The sequence below is a fragment of the Gopherus evgoodei genome, unplaced genomic scaffold (assembly GCF_007399415.2).
Source record: "Gopherus evgoodei ecotype Sinaloan lineage unplaced genomic scaffold, rGopEvg1_v1.p scaffold_211_arrow_ctg1, whole genome shotgun sequence".
In the NCBI taxonomy this organism is placed as follows: Eukaryota; Metazoa; Chordata; order Testudines; family Testudinidae; genus Gopherus; species Gopherus evgoodei.
The window spans coordinates 1-16444 of NW_022059874.1; the positions used below are offsets into that span (position 1 = coordinate 1).

At 46.2% G+C, this 16444-nt stretch overlaps 3 non-coding genes across 3 annotated transcripts; 2 read left to right on the forward strand and 1 right to left on the reverse strand.

Annotated features, from left to right (window-relative positions):
* Positions 1-632: 632 nt before the first annotated feature.
* TRNAF-GAA lies at positions 633-705 on the forward strand. The gene has a single exon. It is a non-coding gene; the product is annotated as a tRNA-Phe (tRNA).
* A 5009-nt stretch (positions 706-5714) lies between these two features.
* On the forward strand, positions 5715-5787 carry TRNAR-CCG. Its single transcript has one exon. It is a non-coding gene; the product is annotated as a tRNA-Arg (tRNA).
* Positions 5788-10971: 5184 nt separating this feature from the next.
* TRNAM-CAU lies at positions 10972-11043 on the reverse strand. The gene has a single exon. It is a non-coding gene; the product is annotated as a tRNA-Met (tRNA).
* Positions 11044-16444: the final 5401 nt, after the last annotated feature.

Consider the following 16444-nt stretch of genomic DNA (forward strand, 5'->3'; position numbering starts at 1 on the left):
CTTACCAGACTGGCTCAGTGAAGACGGGGGGTTGACAGAGCAATACAGACACTCTCCAGAGCACAGAGCAGCATCCGCCCATGCAGCCGGGCAATGAGCATTTCCCATAGCCTGGAACCAAGGGGGAGGTGGCTGCTGCTGTTCCAGCTCATCGGGGATAGGCCCTGTCAGCCAATAGCCACTTCTTACTCACCACAGCTAAGGGCCTTGGGTTTCTCCAGTGGGGGTGTGGAGCAGCCATTCATTTTCCTGTTTGCACTCCTGTGCCGTGTGAAAATCATGGAGGGGAGGCAGAAGCCCCACTTCCCTCCCAAAATGACGTCCAGTGAGGGAAGCCAGGACAACAGGGTGAGGTGGCAAGTGGTGGCCAGGTTCTCACCGCCAGGGTCTAGTCTAGCTCAGGGTCCAGCTCAACTTCATCCCTGCACCAGTGGCCCCCAGTCCCTTTCCACCACCAGGTTAACCCAGGCACTAGGGCAGGAACAGGGTGAGGAAGCAAGTCAAGCTGAGCAAGGCAGGCAAAAGTGAGTCTTGTCTTCATGGGCCGCTCACAATGACATCCTTTTTGTGTGCAACTGCTGCAAAAACATCTTGGACAGAGAAGCAGCAGACCAAAAAAAACCTCTACAGATGCTAAAGTAGCTCAGTTGGGAGAGCATTAGACTGAAAATCTAAAGGTCTCTGGTTCAATCGCAGGCTTTGGCACATTTTTTTCATCCTCTTTGTGCAGGGGCAGCTTGTTCTCTGGCAGCACAGTGGTGCCTGCATCCAAGGTGAGCAGGGCTGACCTGGGGCGAAGGAATTTTGGGGACCCCTTCCATTAAAAAAAAGTTGCAATACTGTATTCTCATGGGGTCCCTGCGGGGCCTGGGGCAAATTGCCCCACTTGCCTCCCCCCTGGGTGGCACTGAAGGTGAGTCTCTGATCTTGGACTCTGCAGTAGGAAAACATAGAATGGACTTTTGCCCCTAGTTGGCCCACCTGACCTTTAACGACGAGACCTGTCTTTCCCAACATGGCAGGAAGAGAGCAAGGCAGGGTGACCCTCAGGAATGGTGCCAGAGGGCTGCTGGCAGTGGTTTCCCCAAGAATTGAAATTAGGGAGGGTGTTCGAATTTACAGGGGGGTGTCAGGACCAATGAGATAAATAAAAAAGATATGAATAAAGTAAATGTTTTGTTAGGATTATGCAAATTTAACATAAGAATAATGCAAGTTACACCAAAACACATAACAGGTCTAGATTTCTAAAAAATATATACATTTAAAAAATATTTACTTTAAATTGACTTTTGAAAAGCAAGCCATTATGGGGTAAGAGGGCAGTCCTCTCACGGATCAGTAACTGGTTAAAAGATGGGAAACAAAGGATAGGAATAAATTATAGGTGTTCAGAATGGAGAGAGATAAATAGTAGTATCCTTGAGGGGTCAGTACTGGGACCAGTACTGTTCAACATATTCATCTGGAAAAATGAGTAAACAGTGAGGTGGCAAAATTTGCAGATGATACAGAACTATTCAGGATAGTTAAGTCCCAGGCAGACTGCGAAGAGCTACAAAGGGATCTCACAAAACTGCGTGACTAGGCAACAAAATGGCAAATGAAATTCAATGTTGATAAATGCAAAGTAATTCACATTGCAAAGCAATCTCAACTATACATACAAAATGATGGCATCTGAATTAGCTGTTAACACTCATGAAAGAGATCTTGGAGTCATTGTGGATAATTCTCTGAGAACATCCACTCAATGTGCAGCAGCAGTCACAAAAGCAAACAATGTTGGGAATTATTAAGAAAGGGATAGGTAATAAGTCAGAAAATATCATATTGCCTCTATATAAATCCATGGTATGCCCACACCTTGAATAGTGTGTGCAGATCTGGTCACCCATCCTAAAAATATATATATTGGAATTGGAAGAGGTACAGAGATGGGCAACTAAAATAATCAGGGGTATGAAACAGGAGGAGAGATTAAAATGACTGGGAATTTTCAGCTTAGAAAAGAGATGACTAATGGGGATATGATAGAGGTCTACAAAATCTTGACTGGTGCGAAGAAAGTGAATAAGGAAATTTTATTTAATCCTTCACATAACACAAGAACTAGCAGTCACCCAATGAAATTAGTAGGCAGCAGGTTTTAAAAAAACATAAGGAAGTACTTCTTCACACAATATAAAGTCAACCCAGGGAACTCTTTGCCAGAGGATGCTGTGAAGACCAAAACTATAACAGGATTATAAAAAGAACTAGATAAATTCCTGGAGAACAGGTCCATCTGTGGCTATTAGCCAAGATGAGGACAGATTCAACACCATGCTCTGAGTGTCCCTAGCCTGTTTGCCAGAAGCTGGGAATGGGCAACAGGGGATGGTCTCCTGATGTCAAGTATCAGAGGGTAGCCGTGTTAGTCTGGATCTGTAAAAGCAGCAAAGAATCCTGTGGCACCTTATAGACTAACAGACGTTTTGGAGCATGAGCTTTCGCGGGTGAATACCCACTTCCTCAGATGCATGTGACATCGTGGTATTCACCCACGAAAGCTCATGCTCCAAAACGTCTGTTAGTCTATAAGGTGCCACAGGATTCTTTGCTGCTTTTACGGTCTCCTGATGATTACCTGTTCTGTTCATTCCCTCTGGGACACCTGACCTTGACCACTGTTGTAAGACAGGGTACTGGGCTATATGGACCATTGGTCTGACCCAGTATGACCATTCTTATTGTAAAAATTAATTATAATAATAAAAATGTTTAGTACAGAAACTCTCCAACATCATGACCTCCCAAGATAGCAACAATGTGAGATAACAACCTTGGCAAATAATGCATTTTAAAAATCTTGGCCAACATATTTATATAAGTTTCCATTCCCAGTCATAAATCTAGCATTCTGGAGCAAAGTGACTAAAATATAGTCCAACAAACAAATGTTTATTTAACTTTTCCCTCCCCCGCACCCCACTCACCGGTGTTGTCCTTGGTCAGTGGAGAGTACACTCAGAGTTCAGAGGTGCTTTCATGTGAGCACACCTTCCAGGTGGGGGACAAGAAGGCACCTTGCTTGTTCCTCCAGCAGCTCACTGTTTGCTTTGGCCACGGCTGTTCATTGTGCCACTGTTCACTCCACCGCTCTGTTGCCAATGGCCCTGTGCAGTCACCTTCTGCTGCCACCTGCCCCTGTGACCTCTGCGAGTTGGTCTCTTGAGGTTTCACCAGCTCTCAGTCATTTCAGCTGAGCTCTCAGTGTGGGAACCTCGCTCGCTGCTAGTGCAGTCTGGGCTGTCTCTTCCACAAAAACGCTGTCCCACAGGAACACTGTCCCCACAACAGGACTAAGCACTTAGACCTGATTGTCAGTGATTTCAGCTGCAGTGGTCACTTAACAGAACAAAAGACTCTATGGAGCCTAATCAGCTCTGTCTTTAAACAGTGGAGAGGGACAGGTCCCCACCCTCTCTCTTGATGCTTTCAAATCATCACAGGCTAAGTACAGTTCTACTGCCCTTTACTCATACAATAAGAACAACATTTCATCCCCCTCGCCCCCACATTCAAGTGGTTTGTAACCCAACCCCAGCCAAAATCTATCACTTGGACAACACAGCTCTGTTTGCTGGATACTTAGGTAGATTAGGTGTGAATGTAAATAGAATCTGGCCCCACAGCCCTAGCTCATCACTAGCTGTCAGGGAGAGCTTATTTAGACTTTGCTTACAAATCATCATTTGATATTATTAGGTTGGCCAACATCATGAATGCACTGACATCAAAAAAACCACAACAGCTGTATAAGGAAGCAAGGAAGCTAGTCTATGTTCATACTTTTCAAATCTAGTATACTTTTTCAGATACACACATTTTATGATACACTGTATAAGCTTTTAAGTGTGTATTAATGTTTCAGTTTAAATTCAGATTTCCAAACAGTCACTAAATTGGTATGTAACTAGCTCACAAAACTAGGGGGGGTGTTGGGGAAATTCAGGGGGAGTGTACACCCCCCTGGGGGGGGGGATCTAGGGAAATCACTGGCTGCTGGGCAGTGACAGGCAGGGATTGGGGATGAAAACTCCTCTGTGCAGCTGAGCAAGGGCAGCACCAGGGAAGGAGCATCTGTGAAAATGGCTGTGTGGAAGGTGGGAGGGATTTGGGGGCCCAGGAGGAGGTGCTTGATGTTCAGTGCCTTGGAGCAGCTGGACTTGGACATGGTGAGTGTTCAGGAATTGCACATTAACAACTCTAGGGTAGCTCAATAGGCAGAGGGTGATTGGAGGAAGGGCCTCCTGGGCAGGGAAGAACGATGGGTCTGGAGTCTTGTTTTTCACATTCGCGGTGTGAGTACAGAAGGTGGTGGAGCTCCGACCACGGAGGTCATTACTGATAGACTTTGTGCTCTGTGGCACTGGTTACTGCTATATTAGTGTGTATGGTCCCCAGTTAAGCCATGAGAGGGAAGATCAAAGGCTCCCTTCCTCTGGACTGCATAATGTTTGTTGTTGGGGTGTGGATTTTAATTGTGTCAGCCGGCCTGAGGACCGCTGGTCCCGTTTTCCCAACCGTCAGAGGACACACTTTACAATGAGCGTTACCTGGCACAGGTCTGTAGTGAGGTCAGCTTAGGGGAGCTCACTCCAGCCACAGAGGGGGTTCACCTTTCTACGGGGACAGACCAGGACTCGCATTGACTGGATTTATGCTTAGCTTTTGTGTCTTTAGCATGGTGCTTCTCAGATTATTTCTTGGCCTGACTTGTTAGACTTTGACACTTAACAGGCCAGAGTTTGTGCACCTTCCTATTATCCTCACTAGAGTTTGATTTCCAAATTTTGAGGAATGACTTTTTGCCTCTAACAGCCTCCATTACTAGGCCATTTACCTAGAGTGGCTTTCTGCTGGTCCTCCTATTGTCGTTTCTGATTTAGGGCAACTGTTTCATCTGAGCCTCTAATTGCAGTGTTTTTAAATGGTCTGCATGCTGCTTGCATGCACTTAACACTTGTGACAGCAGCTCCTTTTAAGTCCCATATAACCATCTGTACTTAGGCAGATAGGTTGACTTTAGGTCTTTAACTTTGAGCAGTAGCTGAGAAGATGGTAAATCTGGCAGAAACCCGTTCAACAAACCTCGTCATTTCCTTGTTATTTCCTGACTTCTTTATTCATCGCCTTTTCCTTATTTCCTGGCTGAGGCGGTGGCCTGCCAGGGAGCTCCCTGGTACCTCTAGCTGCCTGGGCTAAAGGCAAGAGGCAGGCCTGGGCATGGTGAGAGCCTCCTGTCCCGGCCTGAGGCCACAGTACTTCCTTGTCCCCTTTTCCCACCCACACCGGCAGGTGGCTGCTGCGGGAGAACACAAGGGAGGCTCTCGGGATGCTAGGCAGCCCTGTGTGGTTACTCCTTACAGGCTGACCATAGCCCTGTTCCAGACCCAGATTTGCCCCCTAATCATCCTACTGCCATTCAGAGCCACAGATGTGGAGGTGCTGAAGGAGGGAGGAGTGACTCTAGGATGGGGTTCTTCTCTAAAGATGACTGGCTGAAAGGTGATGCTCGTCTGTGTCAGCAACCTGCCCAGTTGCATTGCTGCCAGGGGATGCAGACATTTCTGTAAGGCACATAAAGGGGCTATTTGGTGTTGAAGCAAATGTGAGGAATGTGCATTTATGAGAGGGAATTTCCATCTCTTCAGCAGCTGTATATCAGGGCCCCAGTGGCCTAATGGATAAGGCATTGGCTTCCGAAGCCAGGGATTGTGGGTTCAAGTCCCATCTGGGGTAAAAAACTGCTTTGTTCTTGTATATTGCAAGGAAACCTTGGCCCTATTTTCAAGAAGGAAGCTGGGAGATGTTTGAGCACAAAGTCCTGGATCTTTGGAACTATCAACAAGAATATTAGAAGGCTCAGTCTGGTGACCTAATGGATGCAACCACACACCCCCATCTCAGGGCAGTCCCATCTGAGACCCAGGATCCATGGAGCAACATTCCCCTCCTACCCTGACAGGTGGGCTGTGCAGATGATGGTGGAGGGCAGCAGGAGAGGAGGTTGCACTAGTGCTGCCTGGGCTGTATCTGCCCCAAGGATAAATGGAGGGGGTCATGCAGCCTGTGCCTAACACTCCACAGTGCTACATTCACTCCAGGAACAAGTCAAATCCTGCACCAAGGGTGGTGAATTCCCATGTGAGCACACAGTGCCTCTGTCCTACACACACATCAACTGCACCAAAAGAGACACAAACTGCACACTGAGGAGAGAGCTGGTTCGTTTCCAGGTTGCTTTTATTTCCAAAGGTACTGAAGTGTGATCTCTCTTCTTCTTCCGTGGACAGAAACACAATGGAGGAGAATCTCACATCCCTTAGCTGCCAGGTGACAGTGGCAGGAAGAAAACGCACTGCAATGAAATTTAAAAAACATTCATAAATAATTTAGCAATAAGAAGTAATTAAATACAAAAAAAATCCAATGGCTGCACATGCTGCTGGCTTGTTCCCACCCCAGAGAGCGAGGAGCAGGGACTGTGTGAAAGGAGGGTGGTTAAGTCTGAGGGAGCATATTCATATTTCATACAAATTAAACAAATTATAGCAGACAGCTGCAAAATACTCCATTTGGTAACAGCAATACAGAATATATAAATCTACAAGCAATACAGCCATACACAGCTAAGATAGGGTGTGCACTTAATACCAGAGTTCCCACTGCCAAATGGCTGGAAGTGCCTTCACAGTTACTGCTAAACAAAACAACATTGTACAGAACCAAGAGCAGCCCTGCTGTGCCGTTAGAAAGGCCTACAGGAGACTCAGCAAATAAATCTATGATTCTGTGCTTCTACTTAGTAGTTACCAAGTGTGATAAATGAAACGGGGGGGGCAGGTAGCTCCCTTTTTTAGACACCCAGCTAGGCAGTAGCTATAAAATCCGTCTGAGGCCTGGTGTACACTATGCCTTTAGGTTGAATTTAGCAGCATTACCTCGATTTAACCCTGGACCCATCCACATGACGAAGCCCTTTTTTTCAACTTAAAGAGCTCTTTAAATGAATTTCTTTACTCCACCTCTAACGAGGGGATTAGCACTGAAATCGGCCTTGCCTGGTCAAATTTAGGGTAGTGTGGGTGCAATTTGACGGTATTGGCCTCCGGGAGCTATCCCAGAGTGCTCCATTGTGACCGCTCTGGAAAGTGCTCTCAACTCAGATGCACTGGCCAGGTAGACAGGAAAAGGCCCGCAAACTTTTGAATTTCATTTCCTGTTTGGCCAGCACGGTGAGCTGATCAGCACAGGTGACCATACAAAGCTCATCAGCATGATGTGCACATTCCCAGGGCACATTGCCCGGTCAGTACTTTGTAAGAAGTCTATGACCATGTCTATGTCCTCATCATTCTCGTCACCGCACTGCTGTCGTCTCCTTGCCTGGTTTTGCTTTTGCAGCTTCTGGTTCTGCACTGAAAAAAGGCAAGAAACAATTGTCTGCCATTGCTCTGATGGAGGGAGGGTCAACTGATGGCATGGCTTACAGGGAATTAAAATCAACAAAAGGGGAGAAACACAAACAACTGTCACACAGAATGGTCCACTGAAAGATTGAACTAAAAACCCTGGGTTTAGCAGGCTGTTGATTTCACAGAACAAATCAGGTCAATGTCTTGTTTTGACTCATCTAGCTTTTACATCTTATGCTGGTAGTATAACTGCTAGCCATTGTCATCGCCTTGTTGCTCACCAGAAGATGGTGCAGTATGACTACTAGCCATCATCATCTCTTGGGTAGTTGAAAGAAAATGAGGCAGTATGACTGCTAGCCATCATCATCTCCTGGGTTTTTGGCAGAAGATGATGTACTACGACTGCTAGCCATCACCATCTCTTGGGTACTTAACAGAAGATGGGAATGACCTGGCCGAGTCACTCCCATGTTTGCCCAGGCACCTCTAACTGACCTCACAGAGATTGACTAAAAGAGCACCTGAGAGTATGACAAAGATAGCTATCCATCATAATGCACCTTCTGCTGCCAAAAGGCAATGAGTTACTGCTGTGTAGCAATGCAGTCCCACATCTGCCAGAACCCAGGAGATGTACGGTGACAATGAGCTGAGCAGGCTCCATGCTTGCCGTGGTATGGTGTCTGCTCAGGTAACACATGAAAAAAGGTGTGAAATGATTGTCTGCAGTTACTTTCATGGAGGGAGGGGTGGGGTCTGATGACATGTACCCAGAATCACCTGTAACACTGTTTTTTCCCCATCAGGCATTGGGATCTCAACCACGAATCCCAATAGGCAGCGGAGACTGCAGGAACTGCGGGCTAGCTACCCACAGCTACCCAAATTGCAACGCTCTGGAAGTCGACGCTCGCCTTGGTACTGTGGAGGCAGTCCACCGACTTCATGCACTTAGAGCACTTTGTGTTGAGACACACACAATCGACTGCATAAAAACAATTTCTAAGAAACCGACTTCTATACATTTGACCTAATTTCATAATATAGATATACCCCAAGACACTTGATCACAGCCTTGGATAGGCTAAGAGGCTACTTACACTTTGGCCTGGTTTACACTGGAGGGGCGGCGTCAATGTAAGATACACAACTTCAGCTACAGGAATAGTGTGGCTGAAGTTGATATATCTTATTTTCACTTACCTCCTGTCCTCACAGCACAGGATTGACAGCTGTGGCTCCCTCAGCCATTCCACTTCCACTTCTTACCCTAGTAAAGTTCCAGAGTGAACAGGAGCACATTTGGGGATTGATTTATTACATCCAGACAAGACAATAAATCAAAGCCCAATAGATCAATTATTACCCACCAATCCCATGGGTAGTTTGAATATATCAGGGATCCATAACCTTTCAGAAGGCTTGTGCCAAATCTTCATTTATTCACTCTAATTTCAAGTTCCATGCGCAAATAATACATTTTAATGTTTTTAGAAGATCTCTTTCTATAAGTCTTTAATATATAGCTGAACTATTGTTGTATGCAAAGTAAATAAGGCCCTTAAAATGTTTTAAGAAGCTTCATTTAAAAACAAATTAAAATGCAAAACCAGGACTAGAGCAGTGTGAGTTCTACTGAAAATCAGCTCTTATACGACCTTCAGCACACATGCCATAGAGATTGCTTATCCCAGAAACATAACCCTTTGATCTAAACTCTAAAGAGCCAAGAAGCAATGCTGACACCCTTGGATTTAAAAATGTTATTAAAGTAAATGCTTGAAATGAAATATACACCGGGTGAGAGAGAAGGTACTGCACATCTGGGGTCAGGCTTGCGTTACAGAGGGTTACAGATACTGTTTGCAAGGATGAGAAGATACATACATATTGCAGGTTTTTCGCCTTCCTCTGCAGCGTGGGGCATGGGTCGCTTGCTGGTGGATTCTCTGCAGTTTGAGGTCTTCAAACCAGTTTTGAGGATTTCAATAACTCAGTCCTGGGTTAGGGGTTGTTATAAAAGTGGATGGGTAGGGTTCTGTGGCCTGCCTTGGGCAGGAGGTCAGACTAGATGATCATATTGGTCCCTTCTGACCTATGAGTCTATGAGTCATAACCACCATAGACCCAAATTGGGGTGCAAGGACTTTTAAAGCAATAGTGAACAAATGAGATCAGGTTTACCACCTAGGAAACGAATAAGAGAAACAAGTCAGTATCTGTTACACAGCTCCTCTGCCCCCACCGCTTTCTACCTCGCCATGACGACCTCCCAGACATGCACCAAACACCATTCACATGATTTTGAGAACTAGGTAACTAAGTGAGGATCACTTCCCTGAAATGACTCCAATCGAGGAACTCAAAGCAAGAACCATTAAGACAGAATTCTGTTCAAAGCCAGAGAAGTCTTTCAGCCTCCTTCCTCTTGCTGGTTCCGCTCATTCCTTCTGTTCAAAGACAGTTCCCTGTACACTCCTAGTTTGCACAAACCCACCCACTGACCTGTGAGTAACAATCTCGCCCTGCTAGCTCTTCCAGCAAAACAGGCCAAAGAAAGTGTGTGCAAGCGCTGTACCACAGCCCCAGTGTTCTTTTTGGTTCCTTCCCACAGAACTTTCACTGCATACCAGTCCAGTTCCTTGCTGTTGCTTATCTAAGAGCTGCATGCATATGCTAGAGTGAACCCTGAGCTGATTCCTGACTTTTGGGCTCCATATAGCCTTGCCCAGCTGTGGAGCAATGGGTTAGCGTGTTCAGCTGTTAACCAAAAGGATGGTGGTTTGAGCCCACCCACGGATGGTGATAAGCCTGTGCTACTTCCTTGCTTGCCTGTGGGGACCCTCAAAAGTCCCATTTTGCTGCCTCTTGGATTCAGTGCTTTCAGCTGGTGGCCCAAAGAGTGTGCTGGATGCCATTTAGAAACCTGCCTTCCAGCAGCCGTGCCCGAGGCTCAGGCTTAATCCTCGAGGCTGAGCACAAAAACTTTCAGCTGGGAACATTTGGCTCCCTTCCCACCTCCGCCCAAGTGGCAAGGGAGAAACGGACGAGACACGCTGGCTCAAAGACACCTCCCTCCCACTTCCCTGTAGGCTGTGCAAAGCTCTTGGCCTGCCTCATGCCTAGTCAGGAAAGAGCAGCCGTGCTGCCCAAGCCTGAGTCACGTGCACAGCCTGGCCCGCCCCGGCTGACAGCACGCAGAGCCACGCAAGTCAATGGCAGGTCGAGTCGGTAGCCTCTGCTCTTTCCCCTGACAGCCACACAGCACTGCCTAGCGCCCCGAGAGCCTCCCTCGTGTTCTCCCGCAGCCCGCCAGGGTGGGTGGGAAAAGGGGACCAGGAAGCACTGCAGCCTCATTCTGGGACAGGAGGCCATTGCCACTCCCACACCTCCCTCTTGCCTTCAGCCCAGGCAGCCAGAGAGCTCACTGGCAGGCCACCCCTTGCTGCTCTGTTGGTCACTACCTTGCTGGAAGGCCCAGAGGGAAGAGAAACAAGGGCACATGTAGCACAGGAAGGTTTTGATCCATTGATCTCTGGGTTATGAGCCCAGCACGCTTCCGCTGCGCCACTCTGCTGGCTCTTCACACCCTTGCCACACAGCCGGCACTACCCAGATTAGTGCCTTACGAGCTCTCGCGCTGGCAGGCAGATGTGCAGGATGCTAGGCAGCTGCCCTCGTCAAAGGATTTTTCAGCGTCTACAGGGTAAAAGGGATCTCTTTGGGGTTTGGACCCCACTGGGAGCTGGGTAGCTGAGTGCCGGAGACGGGAACACTTCTTGAACTGTTCTCAGTTAAGCCTTCAGCTTGTGGGGGACTAGGTTCAGCCTTGGATCCGTGTCTGCAGCAGGCAAGCGCCTCTGGCTCAGTCGCTCCCCCTCGCTGTCTTAGCAGACTAAAACCAGGAGCAAACGCACACGCCTTGCAAAGGAAGAGGAGCCGGGATCTCAAACAAATGTCAACATTTTATTAAGATGACATTCAAAGAAAAAAAAAAGGCTACTGTACAGCGTTTAGGCGTAGAAGTTTCTGCTGATCAGGGAACAACGTACAGATTACCCAGGGGGTGCAAAGTTTGGTTTAAGATCAGGTGGCATAAGGAATACATAATCTGCAATAGCCCCGACTGGGGGTAAAAGGTTAAGGTACAGACACTGAGTTAGGAAGATATGTTGTCCATGTGAGGGCTACATTCAGGTGTGCAGTATAACGAGCCGACACGACGATGAGGATGGATTGACCTGCGTTTAGTAAGTTTTAACGTTCACCTGCTGACCTGTGACTAAGAATCTGGTTGCAGAGATAGTTCATGTGTCACAAAATCTATGTTCCACAGCTGATCTCCCAGAGTCCAATCTGCAAAATTTCCTTGCTGTCTGTGCAGTAAGAAGCATTTTCCCCAACTAAGAAGTTGTTTACAACATTCAGTGCGGAAATGAGATCAAAACAGCTTATATATGTCTAAAAATTGCATTTAATCATTAATGATATTTTACTTGTAGCATATATACAAACATGAATCAGAAATATAAAAAGCTCTATTTTTAAGCTAGAGAAATACAAAAATCATAAAATATACATTTACAGGTTTCACAAGAAAGCCATCATACCAAATACAAACATTCACTTTCAATCTCTTATTTCACTGTGCTTTGGAACCCATGTCCCTTGCCTAACGAGTTTTATGTTTGTTCAGGTGAGTCCTGAAATCATGAACTGCTAAGTTTCTTTCTACTGTCTTTGATTCATATCACCAGAATAACTGCACTTTATTACCCCTGCCCTAATAAGAAAGAGACTGGGGATCCCACAGCAGCCAAAATGACCCTTTGGAGAAGCACCCCCATCATGCAATGCGGGGTGGCTGTGACCATGTACATCAGCAACAAAAGGCCTTTAAAACACATCACCAACAGATGGCAGGGTAGAGTTCATTCTGACCCTGCTTACATCCTCCCCCCAGCCAAGAATTGGTGGTCCTGATAAATCACATTCCCTATTATACCAACTCATTGGTATTGAATGTGAAGTTATGGCTAGCAAAAGTAGCCATTCATCTCTGCCTTGTAGCATCCAGCTTAGCCCTTGTTAACACATAAATCAGTGGATTGTTCTCTGTCCACACCTGAAACTGAGCACCACACAAGTAGTCTCGAAATTTCTCAGTGATGGCCCATTTCAAGACCAAGAACTGCTGCTGGTGGATGGGATAGCGAGTTTCGCCACCAGACAGTCCTCAGCTGGAAAAGCCTACAGATTTACATTTCCTTCTGCTTCCTGGTATGGGACTGCTCCCAGACCCTCCAAACTGGCATCAGCATGCAGGATAAACCACTTGTTTGGGTTAACAAGGACAAGGACTTGCACATGAATCAGGCAAATAATTATTTCCCGTTAAGCCCTGTCACTTCTCTCATCCCGCCATGTCCCAAATGAAGAAGAGAGGAGCCCCTCCCATGTCCCAGGCCAGGAACACCAGACTGGAGGGGGTAGGGGTAGGGGTAGGGGATGAGGTTTCATGACTCAGTCCAGGTCTGCTAGTGCTGCAAAGGAGAAGATTTCCTTCCTCAGTCCAAATCATCTGGAATTGTTGTTGCAGTGGGGGAGAGATGTCTCTCATCTGGTTCTTAGATGCTTTGCTGAGAGGGGACAGGCAGAGGTTTTTTCTTCCCTCTGCAGCTCAAATCGAACACTTCTTCTCTGCTTTTTGCTCTAGCTTGATTTCTCTCTTGCATCTCAATTTTCTCTTTCCTGGCCTCATTCCAGAGCATTCACAGCCCAATTCTCTATCCTAACCCTGAGTCCTCTACTGCACCCTGAATGTCTCATTCTAACCCCACCCCAGAGTCGGCACCCCAAGAGACAGGGCCTTCATTCCTCTGCACTCCAACTCTCGGTCCCATGTACCGTGTTTTAGGGTGTACTAATAATATTAATTTGGATAATTTGATGAAAATTTAATTTATTAGCTTACATTTTATTTAATTTAATTGAGTTACAAAGTTACAGTTGCATTACTGCTATTCAAAAGATACATATGGCATTATGTGCAACAAAGTTTTGGTTAATATACTCACAGCCTTCCTTGATAACCTGGTGATAAGAGACGCAGGACCAGCCTTGCAGTTCAGGTTTCTCAATTCTTAAGTGAAAGATGCAGTGCTTAGAAAAAGCTAGTGTTACTTATGGTTTACTTGAATATGTTAAACTTAAAATCAAAACCTAATAAATAAAGAATAAAAACTTAGGGAAACCGAACTTAGCCTAGTTCCCTTGAAACTTAAAGTTTAAGAACAAGTACAGCCTACTGATAGTACATAGAGAGAGAGTGGAGGAAGAAAGTCAGAATGATAGAGCAAAGTGCTCTAGCGACGTGGGTTACCTCTTTTATAGGGCACAAGGGCCAGAAATCCTTCTTCCTATTCCCAAATTTCATTCCTCACCCACAAAACATTAGGATATGTTTTCTTCATAGGCTAGTATGTTTGTGCTTGTTGATGACATGTACATATGCACATAAGTTACTTTGTGGTGTACCTGTTAAATCTGTGGGTATAACACTGAAAAAAACCCTATGCCATTCTCCATTGTCAATTGGTCTAGGTAAAGGTCTTAGACAGGCATGGGTACTTATCTATTTAAGTAACATGATAAAGGTCGATTTTCCCCTCTGAGTAAAAGGTCACAATATAGATATGCTAACTTTGCCTTAGCTTAACATACAGGATATGGCCTGTAGGTCCTCGTAAGTCACGTGTCTCTGTCTCCTTATCATTTTTATTGCCCTCTGCTGGACTCTCCCCAGTTTATCCACATCCCTTCTCATGTGGGTCCCAACCCCAAAAGTACTCACATTTCACCGCATTGGCCCCAAAATGCCAGCTTTTAATATGTAAATAGGGTGCTGCCATGGTCAAGTCACTCCCGAGCTCTCCAGTGGAGCCTGCTGGCAGAAAAAAAGGTGAAAATTAGCCAGGATGTCACTCAGTCAAATCCCTGTGCTCCCCGCAGGTGGTATCAGAAAGCTCCAAGATGGCTCACTTCCCTTTCTCTCATCAGCTTCAGGCCCCAGGGTTACAAATGCACAAACCAGCTGGGATTCTCCCCTGGCCTCAGGGTGTGGGGCTGCTCTGAGGGGATGGACTTGCACACTTGGGTTATTAGTGCAAAGATACAATTTCAATTTCTTTTAGAGAAATTGGAAGGCAATTAATATTTGGTAAAAATATTATTTAGTGAAAGGAAAACTGGAGTGAGAGCCCGGTTACTGGGGTGCAAAACACTTTCCTCCTGGGAGAAACAAGAAGTTAGAATTAGAAATGTACATCGTTTGTTCCAGTGTTGGTACAGGTTTAATTTTGTTTCTGTGTAGGTTTGTTACAGGCTGTGACCATTTTGGTTTATTGGATTGTTTTGTTTTTTTTAGTTGGAATGGAGCTTTTAATTGACATTTGCTGGATTCAAGTGGCTGACCTGCAACACCAGTTTTGACATAGTTCTGCATATTTTATACAGATTTGGCCAGTATTCAAGGATTCAGTTCCTTTATAGCAGGTTTTAGTGGTCATGCTTATTTATTTGATGTTATTTTATCATTCTGCTGTAGCACACTTTTTTGATAAAATGTTAAAATTATTAATTTACAGCATTTGTTAGTTTTTATTTTTACAATCAAAGTTTTTCTTAATGTTTGGGTTTTAAATTTAGCCTTGTTTTTGGTTTCAATTTTTCATTTAGGCTTTGGTTACTGATGGGATCTTTAAGAGAACTTTGGATTCAGTACTAAAATTTGGACAGATTTAGAATATTTAAAGTAAACCCTGTTTACTATTTTATTTTAATAAAGTTTGTATTGCTGTAAACCCTGGCTGAGGGGAGAGGAGATGAGCCTGGCCTTTAACTGAGAAGGAGCAGAGGCATGGCCCCCGTGAAGGGTGGGGTCAGATGATGGGGGGCACAGCCCCCCAATTTTTTTTGTCTAGCCCATCTCAGTCCCCCACTAAAGAAGAAGAATCTGATGCCACCCCTGCTGGTCACTGGGTGTCACTGCTGCTCCATGGGAAACATGCTCTGTGCCTTACCCAGATTAGTGGGAAACACACTCTGTGCTTTACCGTGACTGGTCCGTGGGTGTCACAGCTCCTAGAAGGCAGACACACGCTGTGCATTACGCCACCTGACCAGTGGGTGTCACTGCTGTATCAAGGGAAACACCTTCTGTGCATTACCCTGAATGACCACGAGGTGTCACTGCTGCTCCAAGGGAGACATAAGAGCGGCCAGACTGGTTCAGACGCAAAGTCCATCTAGCCCAGTATCCTCCTGTCTTCTGACAGTGGCCAGTGCCAGGTGCCCCAGAGGGAATGAACAGAGCAGGGAATCATCAAGTGATCCATCCCCTGTTGCTCATTTCCAGCTTCTGGCAAACAGAGGCTACAAGCACCATCCCCGCCCACCCTGGCTAATAGCCCTTGATGGATCTATCCACCATAAACTGATCTAGTTCTTTTTTGAACCCTGTTATAGTCTTGGCTTTCACAACATCCTCTTGCAAGGAGTTCCACAGGTTAACTATGCAACTGCACTGAGTTTACCCTCCCTCCCCTGGCCAGGTTGTATATAGAAAAGAGGATGAGGATGAGGAGAGCCATGATGTGTCTGTCACTGGCTGGTGCCTCAGTTTCCTCTAGGCAGCAGTGCTGCAGGCTTTTTTGGTCTGTGCCCATGCAACTGTGTCTGGGGAAGGGGAAGTAGAGGCTCATTCTTCCCAGCCCCACGCCCCACCCCCAGCAGCTGGGGAATCCAGGCCAAATTTAACCCTGGTAGCTGGGCCGGGATTTGCCTGGGCTGGGGTAGGGCTGGGGAGGAATTGGGAGGGAGACAGACGCACCTGCTGTGAAGGAAGATCCTCCCATTCCGTACCTTGTCCCTTTGCATCATCTCTCCCCACCCTGGGGCACTGGCATTACCTGTCCTGT